Raw genomic sequence first — 16,729 nt, 5'->3', positions numbered from 1 at the left:
AAAGGAAAACAGCAATATCCTTCTGAAGTAGCTTGGAATACTAATATCTCCCAACAAAAATATATTGTTTTGGTTGTGTCACTTTTTCTGTGTTTTTTTTTTTTTTTTTTTTTGGTTGTTTGTTTTTAAGAGGGATTTTCTCTCTCCTGAATACCCACATACTACACTGAACCTGGAAAATAACTAAGAAAACAAAATTGCTTATGCTTAGATTCTAAAAAAATATGTGGTTTTAGAGGTGTTATGAAGTATTTACAATTAATATGTTCCTGTTACCTTATTGACCCCTTTGAAAAGAACAGTCATTCATTGAACTTCTTTATTTCCTTTTCTATACATATGTTAGAAGAGCCATAGATTCCACAGATGAATTCCTCCTAATCAGAACACTAGGACTCAGGAATTGGTAGTTCATAAGAATCAGTTTACAGCTGCTCAAAAGCATTCAAAAACATTTCCTCTAGCCTTCCACCCCACAAACAAACAGACATACTCAAAATTGCTTCAGTAGAATCTTAATGTTTTCTGAAAGCTCCAATTTGAAGAAAAATACTGTGCACAAGGTTCAGGATGGCATTTCTAAACAAAATGCGATGAGAAAAAAAGTTATCTATGAATTTTGTGTCAAATGGAACATAAGACAATTCTGAAAATCTTGGTTTTGTTCCAAGGCAGTTTCAAACATTTATTAAAATAGATATGACAGCCCACCTCATTTGAGCCTCTCTTAGAAATTTAGACCTATTTGGTAGACTTGTACCATTGCAGAAATAGGCTCCAGGGAGAAATGCCGAGTTTAATACTATCTTCAGCAGTTCTTTTATTTTCACTCTGACTACTAGTAAAACTTGCAGCTGCTGATAGTGGGAGCATCATTTGCTCCCCTGAATACACTGTGAAGTTTAGAACAGCAACAGCCCAGTTGAACTGGCTGTAGCCACCAAAAAAATAAAAGAAGAAAATTCCTGTGGCAGCACTAAAATCCAAGGGCAAATTTATTTGCATCTAGGTGTCACGGGGAAACAAGAAAGATAAGCCAGAGCTTTGGATCCATTCACTTTCAGAAAAAAAAGGAAAAAAAAAAAAAAAACAACTTTTTTTCAAGTGACTGAGAGACTATACCTTAAATATTATTTAGAAACTAGTGAAAGAAACTAGGCAGGGAGAAAAAGTGATATGGGGTACGCAAAGCAGCTTATTTTAGTTCTTCCTTTTTACATTCTCACATCAAACAAAAGCAATCTTCTAACTGCTTGGACCCAAATCTCTGATGTCATTCCTTTTCAAAATTTCTGATAATCTCTCAATGGAAACTTAGAGCAAAGTCAGGTCCCAATACCTACGTTGCCAATCAAACTGAACAGAAAACCGATTTTCCTTAGCATCATCCCCTTTGTGCTTAATTACTCTTCACACATTCTCACAAAGAGTTAAACTGTGCAGGCTTCACAATCTTCAGCTCTTTTGACACGTAAGTGGAAAAATAGGTCTAGTAAAGCTCACAAAATAAAATTAAAAAAAAGCATTCTTTCAAAAAATGAAAGCATATTCACTCCAAGTTTGACAATGTGTTCTGCTTATTAAATCCCAGCCCCCAATGAAAGATGACATTGGGATGATGAAGGCACTGAGCACACACTGTTTTTTAATTAAGGCTACCTCTAACTTTAACTACAGTAGAAGAGTGGCATTTTCACTGTATGTCTCATGCAAAACTAACCTCTAGACAGTGGCATCTAAATGCATCGTAACAAATACAGACCATTTAGAAATTCTGATATATTTAGAGAAGTTTCTGTAATGTACAGAATTCTGCAATTTTACTATGAGGTTTGGTCTTAAAAGATTAAAAGTACATCCTTTTACCAGCTCACCCTTGTTTGGATATCAATATTTCCCAATTTCATTTCCTATTGGTATCCCTTATTCCAAACTACGCTTTCCTGACCAAAAACAGAGGGCTTATTTTCTGTGTATGGAAAACACAAAGCAGACTGTTCTCCAGACATTAACAAGACAGAATAATAATATGAATCAAGAGTATTGCCTGATCCCCAGCAGATGGCCAGATGCAAAGTTACCCGATTTCCCTCTGTCAGTTTATGCTCATGAAAAACAAAATTTGCTGCTAACTGTAGAATTCATCAGTGAAATATTTGTCCAGTTTGGTGACAAAGAAAACTCATATATGAGATACTACTAATGAAAGCACTAACAAAGATATGTTTTATTGCATCCAAGCAATAAAACAACTGGGTGTAAAAACAAACAAACAAAAAAACCAACGTAATGGCTTGCTGGATTATTTTAGCTCATTATTATTAACTCATTATTTAGTTCATATCTGGAAAACAGTGAAGGGAAGCTTAGGCTCTTGCTACCACTTCAGCTCTAAAAGCATCTAATACTAATTTAAAAGTAAAGGAGCTCTTCTACAGTCTTTAAAACAATAAAGAGTACAAAATTAAAGTATTATGTCTCCTCTGTTTAATATTTTGTGCGATAGGTACATGCACATATTAACTAAAACATTTTAAGTTATCCTTCATAAGTCACTGTTTAGAGCATATGTTCTTTCAGAAATAATCCGAGATGCTATTTTGCATGGTGAAAAGTCTGACTTGTTGAATTAAAAGAAAGGAATACTGTTGAGTAATTGGGATGTTATCTGAAATAAAGCCCTTGATTATTTCAATGTCATCTCTGGGAAAAAGGATTTCAAAGGAAAAAGTAAGATACTGGTTAAGAAATACAGGTTTTCCTTTTACACAATTTCCCTAGCAATACAAAATGCAAAAGCATACATGAGAAGAAAAAAAAAAAAAAAATTACATATACTTCAAATTTTATAAACAGAAAATGTATAGAAATGGAGTGGTACTCAAGTATTTCCTATAGATAACTATAGTTCTTTGAGCATAGATCAAGTAATGATAGAGGTACTTTTCCGTATCAAATATGCTACTTATTTAGCAAGCTATACAGAGATACAATTTTTGTCATCATTACTGTAATCACATTACTTTTGTTACTCAATTGAACTTATAAATGTTTCAGAGAAATGCATGCCACAATTTGAGGACATACTTGGTTTAGAACTATAGTCAGCACTACCTCAAAGAAGGAAGGGGCAAGTGAAGATAGAGGGAGGGAGAGAGAAAGAGCAATCAACCTGTACTTGCTGACATCTGCTTTGCCCATATTCCATCTACCTTCACTGCATAGTAATACCAATCCTTACTCTGAGTTATCAGGCATTTTGGAATACTTTTAACAGAGAATTACCTCAATAATTTGCTACAGCTTCAAAAGAAGTAAAAGAACAAATGATTGTTTATTGATTTCAAAACTGAAAATTCCAACTAAGATTTAAACTTCAAGTCCATCTTATAGTCACCCCCCACAAATATGAGAAATATTATAAATTAAAAATATTGCTAGACAGTTAAGGGCTTAGCAACAAAGAACCCAAGGAGGGCTGATTCACTTTTTTTTTTTTTTTTTTTTAATTTATCTGGAATTTTTCATGAAGAACTGTAGTTTTCTAATAAGCTGCTGAAGTACAAATGTATTTTAACTGTTTCCAGAGCACTAATCTTTTTTGCTGTGGCAAGTTTCTTCATGATTCTTCCACTTCTCATTTTTTTCCTTCCCAAATGATCATAGATGGGTCTTTGTCCCAACACCTTCCCCACCCACCCAAAAGAAAGGGAAAAAGGGGGACAAAACTATTAATTCAAAGGTCAGGAGAAGGAACACCGGAAGACAAATTCTTGTCCTCCAAAACCCAGAAATAAAGGCCATTGGAAACTATATGCTTTACTACCTGGATAATGGAGAAGAGAATTCATGGTATTAACAAGCTCTGCCTTGTTATGCAGAGCAACACAGGAAAGCAAGGTGAGTTGACACAGGAAAGCAAGGTGACAACTAGCTAAACCCTCCCTCAGCCATTGGAGAATGATGACAAGGATTCACAGTTGCAGTTTTCCTTTCGAGTGTATCATACACAGTGTGAAAAAGTAAAATCAGTCACTAAAGGGGATATTAAAGAAAGCTTTGGCATTTCAGCAGTAACAAAGTCATTAAATGTATTTGCCAGTGCAGAACTTATACTTAGAAGTGTTCTGAAGTGGAAGGACAATTAGCTGAAGGATCAGCTGATAAAGATATTTCAGTCTTTCCACTCTAAGCCAACAACTCACTAACACTGAAGGATGGGTCCTTCTACAGCTTTAGAATTACAGTGACATCTACATCATCATAATACAGCATGCTTGTAGCATGAAGGGTAGATAGGAAAATTAACTGTATGGAAGTAATCCTGTCAAAATAAAATGGGCTAGGCTTGATATTTGAACCACTTACAAACTGACATAGGTAAGTATAAGCATTCTTCCCTTAATCCTCTTTACCTTCACTTTTCTGTGGCTATTTGAAAGATAGCAGACTAGAAAACAAACAAACAAAAAACACACCTCTACCAGCCACTTCTGTGCTCAGATCTACACTGGAAGTATTTATTATCAGTAAGTCATGTCAGTTTAATTTTGATTGCAAAATCTAAGGGGCAAGCATAGTACCTTTTATCACTTTTGTAAGCACCTCTTTCTTATATTATTCATCCTTCTTATGTTATTACTCATAAAATTTTTACAGCTGCATGACTTAGATGATCTGAACTTACCTGAACTTCAAAAGAATTTGGCACTGAAAGCTTATTTCTCCATTTAAACAAGAAAGCCACTCTCCAAATTTAGATCCAGAGCTTAATTCAGCTAAAGGACACATATTTTGTTTGAATTTTTGAATTGCTCTTTCAATGCCACTTACTGATATTTACATTTCATCCAACTATTTCACAGCTTCAGACTTGCACATATGAACAGAGACTTGCTGAACTATGCAAGAACAGGGTCACCTCTCGATTCTATTAGCAAGAGGTCTAACAAAGTATGTCAAAAACACACCTTTGAGAAACATTTTTCCTTCAGGAGTACTGCATCAGGTGAAACACAGTACTTTTCCATTATGCCCTTATAGCTTTGAATGTATCAATTTTTTCCCTACTCTTCCAGGAGGACTAATCCGTGTTCTTCACCCACTTTAATTCCAACTACTTCTCTATTATTGTGCTACCGCAGAACTATTTCCATTTGCAGTTCCATACTGTGCTTAATGACATTTTTATGCCGTAATACATAGACCTTCTAAAGAAATCCCTACGTGCTGTTTTTAATTGGTTTATCAGCTTTTCTTTATTTATTTCCCTGTTGAAAGATTTAATCCTTTTCACATCAACACAAATTTAAGGACTTTGAAGGACATAAGTAGCCGTTCTACTACACACAATGTAAAAATTAGTCTTTAAAAGATGATTCTTGCATTCAACCTGTAATATTTAGGCAAACAAAAGTATGCCTTCCAGAAGACTGCATTTTTCTAACACTTAAGAAAAAAGGCAAAGCTAATCTACAGTGAGTTTGTGACATGCACGAATGGATGAGTCACCTTCTGCCTTCTTACTTCATCCACTTTAATTCAGATGCAAAATCTCTGCTTCCCTTGAGGGATGTATTTTCTGATTGGTTCTCAAGTATTTTTCAGGCATATAAAAAGACAAACCAAGAATTTAAAGGACATTGAGTCAGCATATTTTCAAGAAACCTGCTTGTACTCTGCTCTACAGATTTATCCATCTACTTGCTTTCTGATACAGGAAATTCCCTAAGGGAAATCCCCCTTGAGTATCACAAAAAAATCTCTGATGTCATTATCCAAGGAAGGAGAAGTGAAGTCACACAAGGCAATTGCTGAAATTGTTTTTTTTTTTTTTTAACTCAGAGAGGACCATAACTTATATTCAATAAAATGAGTTTTGGAATGCCTTTTAAGTATTGCATAAACTGCAACATTTCAACAGCAAGGCCCACCCCAGCAATTAGCCATATTCTTTGTTTTGGAAAATACATTTCAGGTTTAGTAAAAATGTTTTATATTCGCAAGGAAAGTTACAAAGATGGCAGCCCTGAAATTAATCTCATGTTTTTAAACTTAAAGTGAAATACTTTATGGTGTCTATCTCTTTCAAGGACTTAAAGGAATATATTGAAGTAACAAGAATTAAAAAGTATCATCTGACATTGAAAAAGTTGTGTGTTTTTTTTTTTTGTTTTTTTTTTTTTTTTGGTGGTGTTCTTTTTTTTCAATTTAACCTAAAGGATTTGTGAATCTAGAAGAGTGTTCATAGTGGTTATGTGATTTGAAGACTGTTGAGAGTTTGTGTTAACATTTAACATGAATTAATATTGATTTCTTCAATGAACATATTCACTATCAGAACATAATTCAATTTCTGATTGATGATGGGGAAAAAGATACAAGAAGTGCTTTAGTACTTTTCCAAATTAAAGCACATGAACCATTGTTATTGTCCAACTGGTAAAGTGACATGCAAGCAAATAAAACTACTGTATAGGTAGGAATCTCTAACAAAAAAAAAAAAAAAAAAAAAAGCAGTAGAGAAATCCAGTATGTAGCTAGCATCTGCTTATTAGCAAGCTTTCATGAGGTTTGCAGAATTTGAGAAGACACTGTAAGAAGACAAATATCAGAATTTTACCTCTGCTATTTTACCTCCACTATGGACATTTACCTCTATTACACTTTTTTTTTTTTTTTTTTTTTTTTTTACCTCTGCTGTGGAACTACTGGAAAGAGTCCAACTCACCAAGATGATCAAGGGACTGGAACACCTCTCCTACAAGGGCAGGCTGAGGGAACCAGGACTTTTCATCCTGATGAAAGTGAGGCTCAGGGGGGATCTCATAAATATGTATAAATACCTACAGGGAATGTGCAAAGACAACAGACAGACTCTTTTCAGTGCCAGGATAAGAGGTAATGGGTACAAACTGGAACGCAAGCTCTAAGTATCAGGAGGTGCTTTAACGTGGGGTAACAGAGTATTGGCACAGGATGCTCAGAAACACCGTAGAGTTTCCCTCTTTGGAGATCTTCAAAAGCCACATGGACATGGACATGAGCAACCTGCTGTGGGTGTCTTTGCTTGAGCAGGGGGGTTGGAGCAAATGACCTCCAGAGGTCTCTTTCAACCTTAACCATTTGTATTCTACACTCTGTGCTGCCAGTGATGCTAGGCCCAATCTATCAACTCCTTGGTCAAAACAATCATGTATCATTACTGCTCTGCTTTCTAATTAAAAAATGGCTTTGGACATCAAATAATGCTGCAGCATCCCTCTCTCAGAATTCATATACTACTTGGCATGGAATACTGCCGTCATCTCACACATCACTGCACTTAACAGAATTAATGAGTCCAAACTTCATGAAGAATGACCTATTCCTATAACACAGTTACATAAAATGACAGTTTAGGATGCAAAGAGAGCTATTCAAAGGTCAGAAAATTAAATTCCTTGCTCAACAGTAACTGTGTGTATATATCAAAACTCCTCTTACAGGACCCTGAACCCTTAGTTTCACAGACTGGACAAAACACGAGGCAGAGGCTATGCAGTGCAATTCTCTAGGTCCATTATCAACTTCTGCATTATTTTATGTGTAAAATACAAAAAATCCCCCATATGAGAACAGCAGTCTACTATAACGAGCTATACAGAGATCTCTTAGTTTTAATGAACCTCACAGTGTTACTCAAAAATATCTCTGAATTGTTGAGGCTGGACCTTGAATTGTCTAGAGAAATAACAGAGCAACATTTTCTCTTTCTATAATTTTCAGCTCTGATACAAAGAAAGTTAGAAACCCTAGCTCAGCATCAACAAGGATGTTTCATTGTAACTTCACCTTTTCATTGTTACAGCAGATAAGATTTCAGGTTCATGTACTCAAGAATGAGATTACAATTCTCATATGACTCAGTATTAATTTCACGATAAGCATAAATGTTTTGTATTATCCAGAATATATGGCAAAGCAGATATATTTAAGCATGGAAAAGACAACAGAAGCCTGTGAAAAAATGAGAATAAAAGTATATAAAAGGGCACATACCAAAACAGAGTAAACAGAAAATCATACACCTTGTAACAGCCACCTAGATATAGAATGCCAAGTCTGTTCAGTCTTGGTCTCCAGAAAGCAATGACTGCCTGATTAGAGAAAAGGAAAAAAAAAAAAAAAAAAAAAAAAAAGAAAGTACTAATGAAACCTGTACCCTCCTATATGACCAGTGTCAATGAGAAGCCTATAAGCAGCTTCATAAGCTACGACATCAGGAGATAGTAGCATAACATAATTGGCCAAATCATGCCTGTTTTCACTGTGCCTGCACAGTAAGATCCATTACACCATGTTGGAATATCTTTGCTTTACCAAAGCCAGAAATTTTGAAAATCTGCGATAGTTGTCTGATATAGATACACTGCTAGGTTGTTTCAAAGAAACACTACATTTCTAATACATCTTCGCGTCCACAAAAATATCTATTTATAACAAGTAATTGCTGCATAGGACACCTATACTAATAGTCATAAAATGAAGAAACTACAATAATTTTTTAGTCTTCTACAAACAGGTCAAGAAGTTGTTCTTTTTTAACTACTACTTTAAGAAAATGTATTACTATGATTTCTAAGTCTATTTACAGATCAGCTTAAAAAAAAAAAACAAAAAACAAAACAAACAGGTTCCTGTTTACATGCTTTTATGACCACATATGTGACCCTTGTTCAGCTGAGGCAAAATGCAAAAACAAATGATTTAGAACATGTTTTGTGAAGTAAGATAAATCCTGCAAAATATGAGCAACATGTTTAACTCTTTTCTTATACATTTACACTCAGCAGAGTAAATCATGTAAGCCATGAAAACCCATACTGTGATAAAGTCTACATTCAGTTTCTCAGTTCAAAACCTTAGGCATGCATCCTAGAGGCAAGTTAGTAAAAGGTTAATTGCACATGTAGCAACTGTATGAAGTATCACTCATCGCCAAGAAAGGTTCTCATCTTATTTATTTACCTGAATAATAGCTCTTTCTGGTTTCAAAGTTTATTGTATCATAAAGAAAACAACACAGAAGCAACAGTATAGAATTGTGACACAGTTTTACACACACATTAAATTTTATACAGCTTAAATCTCTATGTTCTACTGCAGCAGTATTTCATTACTTCTAAATTAATTGTTCAATGAGGCAGTGGTAAATTCTAAACTAAGCTTTCTCAACAAGTACAAAACAAGTGTCAACATGACAAGGCAACTAGTGATAACCAGCTGCGTGTATCTAAAAGATTAAAGAATCCTTGCACTTGAACCTTTTCCTTAGAAATAGTCATTATCACAGACTTAAAAGACAAAGACTTCAGAGAGCTTAAAAAAAAAAAAAAAAAGGCATTCTGAGGAAAACAAAGTAAGAAAATAAAAAAAGTTATCTCTCACAATAGGGTAGCTAAATTGGACACACTGATTTATCTACAAGAACTTAAATTCATCTCATACTTCCATACCCATCAGAAACTCAGGAAACAGCCTGAAGGCCAACATCTTGTCCTCTCATCTGGACTGAGACAACTACAACCACAAAGAAGAGGCTCACCACACTATTACTATCATCAGCAAAATTTTACACAACTTAGTTATCTGGACAGTAATGTAATAGGTTACCAAGTGGGAAAGAATGATAATAAAGAAAAAAAAAAAAAAAAGTAAAAACTTGTGATAATTTTGTTTGGTCTCTTTGTGTATGTAACAGATAGACTTTTAATTTATTTTTTTTTAGTTTGATAAAATAGCAACTTTATCCTGTACTTCCAGGTTTTCTAAATCACCTCAGCGTATTTTGATTTTTAGTGTGAATGCTATCATACTATCAGTTGTGACATTACACAGGAAATGAAGTTCAGTCATTCTGCATGCTGAAGCCCTCAAAACTATAAAGGCAACGCTTGCAAAACACAGTGAAACACAGCGTTAAAAAAAAAAAAAAAAAAAAAAAAAAAAAGAAGATACTGATCAAGCTACTAACCTTGTTGCCTCTCTCCCATCTTCTCATACAGTAAGGACTTCTGAGTAACTTCTCAGGGTTCTAACTTGCAAGAATGGAAAAAAATCTAATGCAACCAGCAGGACCTACAAACAAAATGACCACCACTTAGTACTTATTAAAAACGTTACTTTTAAAAGCCAAACAAAGGAAACAAAAAAGTGAATCAATGCAAGCAGAAAAGTACATACAATCATAATATCAGACACTTTAAAAAAGGACTCCTTAGTAACGACTAGCTCATCACCCTTCAGTCCTTTTTGTATATGTTTCAGTTTAGAAGCAGGCTGAACTAGAAAGCGTTAATAACTACACAAATTCTGCTGCCCTGCTCAGAGAGCAGGAGGGCTTAGTTGTAGTCACTAGCACCGGTGTGGTGACTTGCTTTCCAGAAGTCAGCCAGTCCATTTTCTTTCCAGGACAGCTAGGATTTGGAGTAACTCAAACTAGAAGGTATCCGCTACTACGTCACCCTAGTAGTGCTGAGGACAAATAAGTTATTCACAAATCACTAGGCAATACTTTGTTTTTCCCTCTCACACTACACCTTTTTTGTTCAAGTACTTGTTTTGTACAAGCTGCACCATTCTCCAGCCCCAAACAAGCTCTAGCTCCTGCAGCTGTGCCATCATATCTAACTCCTTACACCTGGTACACTTTACAAATGTGTTTCTTTGGGGAGAATGACTTTTTGCTTGTTTGCTCCAGCAAAAATCTTATTGCTTTTAAGAATCTGAAAACTTCTTAATTTAAGTGAGTAGGTCAGTACGGTAAACCAGTTAGTAATTTATGTTCACTTTTGCTAGATTTACTCAAAGGAAAAAAATGAAGTATAATGGCTGTACTCATTAGAGTCAGGAGCTATAAGGGAGTGTAAAGCAAGGATATGCTCTATGTGGATGCAATTGCTCTGGCTCCTAATTACTATTGCTTTTCCTGAAATCCTTAAAAACCATGTAAGAATGAAAGCTCTTATTTTAAGACAGAAATCAAAATATAGTGGTGTAACTGATTCTAAAAAAATTTACTGAACAGAACCTTTTTCTGTTTTGTGTCCATATTTGATATTTTTCCTGGAAAACTATTATTTCAGGATTACATAGTATTTTCTGATACCTGTAGTTTGGTAAAGATTCAGAAGGTGGCACTAATTTGTGTGTGGTATTTTAGCTGTATTTCTTCAAGTACTTGCACTGTTCACCAGCATTACTCATGTCAGGACTCCCACAGAAATAAACAGCAGATATTGATTTGAGAATCGTTAAATGTGAGTGATCTGTCCTTCTTTTGGAACAGAAACTCTAGCTTTGCTTTTGCCCCTATGTTTTTATGAGGCCCAAATACCAGAAATATAATACCACAATAGTGTAATTAACTTTCAGGCTGACAATGAACTAAGAGATGAAGTGCTGCTTAGCTAACAAAATGACCAGCTGATGATCTACTGGTGTGAATTCAGTGTGTAGGACAACAAAGATTTAGTGTAATGTAAGGCTAAAGCAATATAAATGTGTTACAGTATTTAGAGAGACATATGTTGTTTGTTACTGTAAGATTGATGGATGATTTTCAAAATGAAAACATTCTACATATCGTGTGTTTTCTTCAGAATATCAAGCAGTTCATGAGATGAAAAACAATTACATGTGGACCTGCAAGCGGAAGCAAGTTTCCATATATGTATATTTTAATCCTGGCTGAACAGAATCTTTGAAAAAAACAAAACAAAACAAAAAAAAACACGTTAAATCCATGTATGTAATAAATTTGAGGAGATTCATTCAGCACTAGTAGTATAATTTCCTGATTGAATAATGTATTTTTTTCCACTGTTAATTTTGATGACATGGCAACAAATTAATCCTGGGGGTGAGAGCCAAAAGCATCTACATGACCTTCTCTGTTGTGCTGACATCAGCTTTATGTACGTATTTTCCCTAGCTCAACTAGTACATTAAAAGAAAGTTAAGGAGGATATGCATGTTTAAGTTGCATAAAACATTACTTGAAAAAACGACATTAATTAAATACAAATGCTGTGAGGGTAGATAGTGGCTCAAATGATCTTATAAAATTGCCTGAGAAAGAAGGATGGATAGTACTGAAGATCAAATTTATTTTTTATTACTGTTCTGTATTTGTGGTCTTCCAGTGTTTCGAGAAATTCATTACGTCTGTTTGCAGTAACAGAAGTGTTTGTTACATCCATATGAAAGACATTTTCTCTGTCTTTGCAGGTGGACTCAAGTGTCAACTCACCTGGTCCGATTGCTTCTAAATGAGCTACCATTTTGTATTCAAGGCAAGAGAAAAAAGATCCTATTCAATACTTGCCACTTATTTCTTCAGAAGAAATTCTTAACAGGGTGCTCGCTTTTTTGATTCAGCATAACTTCATTCATTGCAGAAGCTGAAGAACTTCAATACCCAATTGTGAATTCTTTTGCTGAATGTAAGCTTCTCAGTAACCTTTTGTCTAATGCAGCAGTAAGCTCTCCATTAGCACTTAATCTGTGTATATTACATACTAGAGAGCAAAAATCAACTCAGTTATAAACAAAATTCTATTGATACTAGTGAAATTATCCATGTGCTAGGTTTTCTGCCTAATAGTTCTCTATCATAGTAGTCAGCAGAATTTGCCATCTAATAAGGCTGACTACAGGTTCTCATTTATTTTTGCATGTGTGATGGTTGTTTTTTCTTATGTTATTTCTTCTTATTGATCTTTGTCAAATGCCTCAGAACAATCAGTTTATTCCTTGTTATTAGCTTTTATCACGTCTTAAAACAATCATATGAGAGGTTACATGGGCATGTTAGACCGTGCTGCTGGCTTTGGGAAAGGTGTTTCCGAGGCTAGGTTTAGGATTCTAACTTAGAACTAGTTGTCTGGCAAAAGAAAGAAGATGTCTGTGGTTAAATGACCCTACTAATGTAATGTCAGTATAAAAATAATTCAATAGTGGTCTGGCAAAGTGAAGTTAATGTTAATTAGTTATGTTTAATGTTAATTAATGGATTAATTTCATTTCCCCTGCCAGTATCTTTTTCAGTGGTGTTGTCACAGGATTGTGACTGAAACAATACAATATCTGTTATGTAGATACAAATTCATACCTTGCTTATCTCCACTGCCAATGCGGTATAAATAAGAATCACGTATTACTACCTGGTGTGTATTCAGCTTCTCTCTGTGGCTCTAATACTATGTCCGTCCATCCATCCATGTGTCGTGTCCCCCCACCCCCCCCCAAAACTTGCTACATGACTTTTTATTCAGGTACAATAAATGATCTCAGATGTTTATAAATACCTGAAGTGTGGAAGACAAAGGGATGTGGCCAACTTCTCTTCAGTGGTCTGTAGGGACAGGACAAGGGGCAATGGCCACAAAATGGATCACAGGAAGTTCCGCACCAACATGCGAAAGAAGTTCTTCACGGTGAGGGTGATGGAGCACTGGGACAGGCTGCCCAGGGAGGTTGTGGAGTCTCCCTTCTCTGGAAATATTCAAGACCTGTCTGGATTCCTAGGTGGGCAACCTGCATTAGGGAAACTGCTTTGGTAAGTGGGTTGTACCCGATGATCTCTGGAGGTCCCTTCCAACCCCTACAATTCTGTGATTCTGTTACACTTTGCTTAAAGATAAGAGCATTAGCAATCAGCTTCAAAGCCAAAAAGTTACTTCAGCTTTCAGAACTTGAAATAACCTGCTTAGCATGTTATTTCTATGCATGGTTCTACTTATTGCTAGTAAATGAGTATTAAAATATATAACATCCCAGAATTGATATACTAATACAAATAAAAGCCTGGCCCTTACCTAGCGTGATGCAGTGTGTGTTTTGAATTACAGACTGGTTGATCTTTGTGATTAAGAAGCAGAGGACGGTTTGCTACATCAGCGCTTGGTCCCTGGGATAATGGTACAATGGTTGAGTAGAAGAGCAGAAATTCTCCACACCTGGTGAAACTTCTCACTTCAGAAACCAAGGCAAGAAAGATCTTACCATCAAACATCTGGAAAACAGGCAATGTGAGATTTCATACTGCTCTGCTTACAGCTGCAACAGTGGTCCACGGTGCATCTTCTTGTTTTTGCTATTTTAAAAGAAATATATCTCCTTCCCTTCTAACTGCCTTTCAAAGGAAAGGGCATGGGATTTTTCTTCTACCAGATTTAATCATAAAGACATTGAGGGATACAGCAAACCGGTGTGACACTTGTCAATAACATAATATTGAAAATGCCTTCTATGTGGATTATTGGATTGAGGATGCATAAATGAAATTTCTTAAACCTTTCATGCAGATGGGCAAGGTCTTTTGATCAAAGTCTATTCAGTAATTGTACCCCAGAGAACAAGATGACTTCCTCCTTCTGCTTGTTGCCTTTTCCACACAGTGAAAATTTAAACAGAGATAGTGACATAAACCAGTTGCTCAATCAAAACAGGGGCACAACAGGATGTTTTGTGTACCTTCTGATGACAGACGAGGCAGTGTATCCTCAAGCTGTTAGTTAAGGAGCAACCCTAGAAGTTACTGTTTGTTACATCCTTAAATTTTCTTCAGGCTCCTGCATGCTGCCAAGTCACTGCAAAGAAGCTGGAAAACTACATCTGAGGAGTCCTCTCTGGTGAAGTGAGGCACCGAGGACAGAAGGAGAAGTTATACATATAAACTAAAACCTATCCTCTGCTCCATCATGAGTGTTAGGCTACAAAGTGTGAGACTGTTCTGCAAGAGCAACTTAGTGTAGTTGGCTTCTGAATGCCTTGAAAGTCAAAAATTTCATTTGGGAACATTCAACACATGTCTCAGTTCTTACGGAGTTCTGAGTAAGAAAACTGAGTACTTACAGAAATACTAAGCATAAGCCATCTGAACTGAAGATTACTTTCCCCTAAGTGAAGAATGAAAACTTTTTTAATTTTTTTTTATTTTTTATTTCTTGCCACACGTCTGTCAAGTTTTACAGACAAGACATTCCAGCTCTAGGAACAGAAATGGTTTCACCTTTGTCATTCATTATAGTTTAATCAGGCACTTGCCATGTACCCCTCTCCATTGAGTTAAATATGGTTTCTCAGCGGAGTTCCTAAATTCCAACCACACACACACACTTTGGCAAGGCAGATGAGAATAAGAATTTGTTATTATTTTGTCTTCAGCAGCATTGTTTTTACGCAGTAAGACAACATTGCCATGAGCTAAAAGCACAGTAAATGTTTCCTTCTGAGATCATTGAAAAATTATTTTGATTTTTCTGCTGGACAATCGGTTATAATCTCCTATAAATATGGATCAAATGAAGAAATAATTATTTAAATCTGTTTGCCATTTACAGCATCTGTTTATCTAGTTTGTAACAGCCCTGTGCATTTTTAGGGAATCCTGAGTCTTTCATTCATACATTTATTCTTTTTCCTTTTACCATTTTTCTGCCTTGCTGTGTTCTCTAATGAGCATCTCTAAGAAATGGCTGTTACTGCTGTTAGGTAATGGAAAAACTTTTTTGCTCTTGAGCGCAGTTGCTTCTGCATCCTATTACCATTTTTCCTTTTCCAGGCAATGAACGCCACATGAGCTTCATTTTCTAATCCAGAGAAAGATGCTGCAGCCAAATTACTCTGGATTAGAAACACTGAGAAGATTTCCTTTTTCATCACAGTCTCTACACATAGCAGGGAAACAGATTTTACTTAACATTGAGAACAGAAGATTTAATTGCATTACTGTGTAACAGGCCTAATTAGTCTTATCCTTGCAACTACAGAAACAGAAATACATTCTCAAAGCTTAGACATATGCTTTCTATTTAGTACTGATTCACTTGAAAAGAAATCCCTCCTATCATATTTGCATATATTTAGATGTTCTATTTGTTTAAAAATTATGTCCAATGCTTCCTGTCTTAGTTCATAACACTAAAAAAATAAAAAGTGCCCAGTCACCAAAACAAATCGCTAGAATTATTCATGTGTTAAACAACATCAATTAGGATGAATATTTTTTTCACAGAGTCAAAATTTATATAAGGTTGCCAAAGTAAATGGCTTCATTTTCAAAGTTTCTCAGTTCAGTTTTCTTCAGAAGGACCTGGAGTTGTTAAGAAAATTCTGACAACAAACAGCTAATTTTGGCCCCGAATTTCACATACATTAACTGAAACCCAGTCTACTAAAGGAATGACCCAGATGAGTTCCCCATGTTCCATCAGTTCTCTTGGAAATTCCTACAACTACAAACTAAGAAAATTGCATTAGCTTCACAGCCCTGCCTGTAGGCAGTGTTAACTGTGTTTCTTTTGGATTCGAGTGACCTGGCATTCAAAACTGCCAGTGATGTGCACATCCATTCAAAATCACTATGATTAGCAGCACTTATGCCTTACAGAAATTCAAACCAAAATTAAACATGTAACTATATAAACTCTGGAATCTGCCTGCAACCTAGTTATCAGTAACCAAATGTATTTCATATCTACATTCATCTTCGTATTCATATTGTCACATCAAGAATAACAGGAATTTTGGTAATTTATATCCTGGTATTTTTTGTTTTCCCTCAGTTGCAATATTTATAGCATTCAGACCAATTTTGTCATTATTTCATTTATGAATATTACATTATCATTTAAATGTCATTATCACTATGAACTGCAAATAAGTCATCACCTACATAGTGATC

General features: G+C 35.4%; 1 protein-coding gene and 1 long non-coding RNA gene across 5 annotated transcripts in view; one reads left to right on the top strand and one right to left on the bottom strand.

The window, feature by feature from the left end:
* Positions 1-16,729, bottom strand: part of LOC140002679 (uncharacterized) — a 75,853-nt gene that overhangs the window by 42,762 nt on the left and 16,362 nt on the right. For 2 of the 4 annotated variants that reach the window (XR_011809900.1, XM_072039421.1), the window contains exons 4-6: positions 13,860-14,056; positions 13,350-13,578; positions 10,016-10,119 (exon numbers count right to left, since the gene is read on the bottom strand). The gene's annotated coding sequence lies outside the window, so the exon portion shown is untranslated. The other 2 variants (XR_011809899.1, XR_011809898.1) reach the window with 2 other exon arrangements.
* On the top strand, positions 10,701-16,345 carry LOC140002685 (uncharacterized). The gene is made up of 3 exons (XR_011809910.1): positions 10,701-10,794; positions 12,271-12,485; positions 13,893-16,345. It is a non-coding gene; the product is annotated as an uncharacterized lncRNA (long non-coding RNA).

The sequence above is a fragment of the Anas platyrhynchos genome, chromosome 5, assembly GCF_047663525.1.
Source record: "Anas platyrhynchos isolate ZD024472 breed Pekin duck chromosome 5, IASCAAS_PekinDuck_T2T, whole genome shotgun sequence".
Taxonomy (NCBI): Eukaryota; Metazoa; Chordata; class Aves; order Anseriformes; family Anatidae; genus Anas; species Anas platyrhynchos.
The sequence above is the reverse complement of the archived record's forward strand: the minus strand, read 5'-3'. Positions and strand labels throughout refer to the sequence as shown.